This window comes from Tupaia chinensis, unplaced genomic scaffold, assembly GCF_000334495.1.
Source record: "Tupaia chinensis unplaced genomic scaffold, TupChi_1.0 Scaffold000111_1, whole genome shotgun sequence".
Classification (NCBI taxonomy): domain Eukaryota; kingdom Metazoa; phylum Chordata; class Mammalia; order Scandentia; family Tupaiidae; genus Tupaia; species Tupaia belangeri.
In genome coordinates, this window is record NW_006159575.1 from 667,060 (window position 1) to 672,219 (window position 5,160).

Genomic DNA, 5,160 nt, shown 5'->3' on the forward strand with positions numbered 1-5,160 from the left:
GGAAAGAGAGAATGCAAGCTGTCAGGTCCAGAACTCAAACCATGGTTGGTCATGTGGTGGTCCAGTGACCCCCCCCAACCACCACACCACCTACTAGCCTCCAAACTGGGTATTTCTAATTAACTGAGCAGATGCCGGGCAGTGTCTCTGGTAGAAAACAAGATGACATCTTTATCAGGTTTCCTCAAATGTGTAGTCCATCTTACTCTTATGAAACTTAACTACTTCCTAAGAAAGCAATCAACTAAGAAGGCAAGGAATAAGCTTATGTCTTAAGAAAGTAGACCGCTGCCAGGAAGAGTTACATAAACAACTATGCTATAATGCAAGGTGCAAGTAATATAGGGGTTTCGGTTTTCATAATCACATGAGCCCTTAATAGTAAAAGAGAAAGGCATAAAAATCAATCCAAAGGGGGAAGTGGAGCATAAATAGGTAGATTAAAAAGAATTTTTAGGGTGGTGAAAATACTCTATATGACACTATAATGGCAGATTCACACTTTGTACACTTGTTCAAACTTATAGTATGTACAATACCAAGAGACAACCTAATGTAAATTATGAACTTTGGATGATAATGATGCATCAACCTAGGTTCATCAATTTTAGCAAATCCACCCCTTGGTGGAGGTATTGATAATAGGGAAAGCTATGTATGTGTGTGAGCAAGAGGACTATGGGAAATCACTTTATCTTCCCCTCAGTTTTGCTGTGAACCTAAAATTTTTCTTAAAAAATGAATAAATTCTGTTTGATAAATACTGAGGTTTCTTCATTTTAAAAATTTTATGGTTTCTTATTTACATTCAATCACTGCACATCTCTATTGCACACAATATGGTTTTTCGAACTATGCATGTAGTGTGTGACAATCAAATTAAGAATGTCACCTTAAACACCATTTTCTTTTTTTAATAATTATTTTATTTAACTTTACTAGTTATTATTATTATTATTTTAAATTTGACTAGAGAGAGAGCGATAAAGTGAGAAAGCACACTGTCAGGTCTGAGATTCAAACTGTGGTCGGCCATGTGGGAGTCCAGCATCTTTAACCACTATACCACCTGCCGGCCCCCATAAACATCATTTTCAATAGAGAACTTTACATTCTTGTGCCTGTTAAATGTTTCTTCCCTTTGCCCTTCCTACTCTCCCTTTACCATCCACTCTCCTACCTTACAGTCCCTAGTATAAACATTTATCCTCCTACTATCATATCTTTGGATCTTTCAATTTATGCAATACAGTACTGACGTTCAGTATATATTGAGTAGGGATATATACTGTTTTTCAAAGTCTGGCTTATTTTGCTTAGCATTAACTCTTCTATGTTCATCCATTTTAAGTCACGTGACATGATCCTTTTGTACCTGATAGCTGACTAGTATTCTATAGTTTACATATATCACATTTTTCTAATCCAGTATCAGCTGTTGGATGCTTAGGTTGATCCATGTCTTAGCAATTGTGAATGATGCTATAATATGCATGGAAGTGCAGGCGTTTTTCCAACTGAGTGTTTTCCTATCCTCAGGGTAAATACCAAGGAATGAGATTACTGGGTAATATAACAATTCTTTTTGTAGGTTTTTGAGATGCTTCCATATTGTTTACCCCCTTGGCTGTACTAATTTACTGTCGGCGTCCGCCCCAGGGCTTGGGTCTAGCTGAATCATGATCAGAGGGCTGCTGGTGAGGAAGAGAAAGAGGACGAGAAAGAGAAAGCCCTCCATCTTGCCAGGACCTGGGAATTAGAAAGAATGAGACAAAGGGATAGAGTAGAAATGGACACAGGCAGCCTGAGCCTAGGTAGCCCAAGCAACTTGTGCCACCCAGACAAACTGGACTTCTTTATTTATAGTACAAGGAGATGTTACACATGTATGTTTCATGACACTTCATGGATTAGTTGCCAGGTTACAGACAATAAGAAGCCGTTAACAAATCTATAAGGGATTAGTCACACCCAAGGCAAGGTGTATCCCTTGGTGGTAATCCCATCTAGAGTAAATCTCATCTTCCTTTCTAATGCAGAGAACTAGCTGTTAGGTGTGGGGAAGGAGCTAAAGAACTTCTCTATAAGGAGTGTGCCACCACACCCAGAGAAGTCTAAAGAATCTTTCAGATGCAGAGCAGGGATTGGATTTTACTATTTGGGGTCAAGATGTTTCTTGAAGTCCATCAGATGTGTCTGTTGGAATGCCCCTAGTAATTTCCACCCTTGCTCTGTCTGCCACCAAGGTTAAGGAAAGACAAGTTACAAAAATCTGCCAAACCCCAAAAGAGCATGGGGTGTTTGCTCAGCGCATGTCCCCACACCTCAGACTCTCTCTCTTAAACGTGTCCCCACAATTTACATTCCCATCGAGAGTGTAGGAGGGTTCCTTTTCATGACACCATTGCCAGTCAGTACTTGTTGCTCTTTACTTTTTTGATCATAGCCATTTTCTCTGGAGTTAAGTTGTATCTTATTGTAGTTTTGATCTGCATTTTCCTTATGGTAAGGAATGTTGAACATTTTTCATATGCATTTTGGCCATTCATATATCTGCTTTAGAGAGTGGTTTGTTCAGCTCATGTGTCCATTTTTAAAATTGGATTATTCTTTTTTATGATGATTAGGCTGCGTAAGTTCCCTATATTTTCTGGTTATCAATCCCTTATCTGAAACATAATTTACAAATATTTTCTCCCATTCTGTGGGTTGTCTCTTCAATCTGTTTATTGTTTTCTTTGTTGTGCAGATGTTTTTTCAGTCTGATGTAATCTCACTTGTCTATTTTTGGAATTATTGCCTGCGTATTAGGAGTCTTATTTCAGAAATATTTGCCTACTTGGATGTCTTCAAAAGTTTCTCCTGTGATTTTCACCAACAGTATAGTTTGAGGCTTTACATTTAAGCCTTTGCTCCATTTTGAATTGATTTTTGTTAACAGTGAGAAATAGCAGTCCAGTTTCATATTTCTGCAGATGGATATCCAGTTCTTCCAGCTGGACTACCTTTTGCCCATTATCAAAGATCAGTAGATGTATATTTTGAGGCTTATTTCTGGGCTCCTATTCTGATCTATTGGTCCACAAGTCTATTTTACTAATTAGACTTTATTATTTTTGAGAAGGAGAAGAGAAAGTGGACAGTTTTGGCTTTTTCACTCTAGTGAGAAAGGTTTCAGCTTTTCCCCAGTCAGTATATTAGCAATGGATTTGTTATTTATGACTTGTATTGTTTTGAGAAATGTCCCTTCTCTACCTGTCTTGCTGAGTGTTGTAATCATCAAAGGATGTTATATTTTATCAAATGCCTTTTCTGTATCTATTGATATGATCATGTGATTTTTATCTTTCTTTCTGCTATTGAGATATATTTATTTTTTTGGTTATGTTGAACCATCTTTGCATCCCTGGGATAAAGCCTACAAGGTCATGTGTGTAATCTTTTAAATGTACTGTTGGATTCAATTTGCTAGTATCTCATTGAAGATTTTGTATCTGTATTCATCAGGCATATTTATTAATCTGTCGTTTTCTTTTCTTTTTTTTGTTTTGTTTTGATTTATTTTGTTTGTTGTCTGTTTGTTTGCTTTCAGTATCAAGATGATGGAGGGCTTTATAGAATGAATTTGGAGGGTTTCCTACTTTTGGATCTTTAGAAATTACTTGTGGAATGTTGGGTTAACTCTTTTTAAGAAGAAGCGAAGAATTCAGAATTGAAGTAATCAGAATCTGGGCTTTTCCTTGCAGGGAGACTATTACTGATTCAATCTTTTATTGGTCTCCTCAGGCTTTTATTTCTTCCTGGTTCAATCTAGTAGATTGTATATGTCCAGAAATCTGTCCATCTCATCTAGGTTTTCTTGTTGGCATATAACTGTCATAGTATTCTCTCATGGTTTTTTGTATTATATATGATATATATGTGTGTGTGTATATATATATATATATATAGTATGTTGTAGTATTACCAGCTTCATTACTGCTCTTATTTAATTCCTTTTTCTGTTTTTCTTGATTAATCTAGCTAATGGTTTGTTAATTTTATTTATCCTCTCAAAAATTCAACTTTAATTTTGTTAATTTTTGTATAGTTCTTTTATTCTCTATTTCATTTGTAATCTTAATTAATACTTTTGTTCTGATTTTTTTTGGGAAGGGTGTTGTCCCCCCCCCCTTTTTTTGGGGAAAGGGGTTGTGCCCCCCCCCCCCCAGTTTTCCTTGACATACATCATCAAGTTATTTATTTGACACATTTCTATTTTTGTAAGCACTAATTGCTATGAACTTGTAAGCACTAATTGCTATGAACTTCCCTTTTATGACTGCTTTCATAGTGTTTCAAAGATTCTGGAGAGTTATGTGTTTGTTATTGTTGGTTTCAATAAACCTTTTAATTTTGGTCTTAATTTTTTCAGATGTTTTTAAGTCATTCAGAAGTAGGTTGCTTAGTTTCTACATTTTGCTTTATTTTTTGTTTATTTTCAAGAGTTTTTTCTGTTGATGATTTCAATTTTAATTTCATTGTGGTTGAAATTTTTTCCCAGTAACAGAAAGAAACTGTTTGTTGTTTTTTGTTTTATTTATTGAAACACAAATTCTGTATTATTTATCAAAAAGTCAACCAGAGAGAAGCAGTGGAAGAGAAAGCAGGAAAGACAAAGCAAGTAAGGTCAGAGAGATATAAAGCTGAGAAAGACTGATTGCACTTATACTAGCTTCAAAAGAGCTTCAAACCAACTGTTATGGATTAAATTGTGTCCAAATTCAGATGATGAAACTCTAGCCTTCAATGTGATTATATTTGGAGATAGGGTCTTTAAGGAAATAATTAAGGTTAGATGAGGTCATAAGGATAGGGCTGTATCTGTTAGGATTGATGTCTTTATGTGAAAAATAAATTGACACTGGAGACCTTGTTCTCACTCTCTCTCACTGTACAAACACAGAGAAGAGGCCATGTGAGAAAATAAGGAGAAGGCAATTATCTACAAGGCAGGAATCAAGCTCTCACCAAAAAGCAATGCTGACAACACTTCACAGTTGAACTTCTAGCCTCCAGAACTGTGAGAAAATAAATTTCTGTTCTTAAAAGCCATCTGCTCTGTGGTGTTTTTTTTTTTTTTTTTTTTTTTTTTTGGCTGGGGGCGGGAGAATAACACAA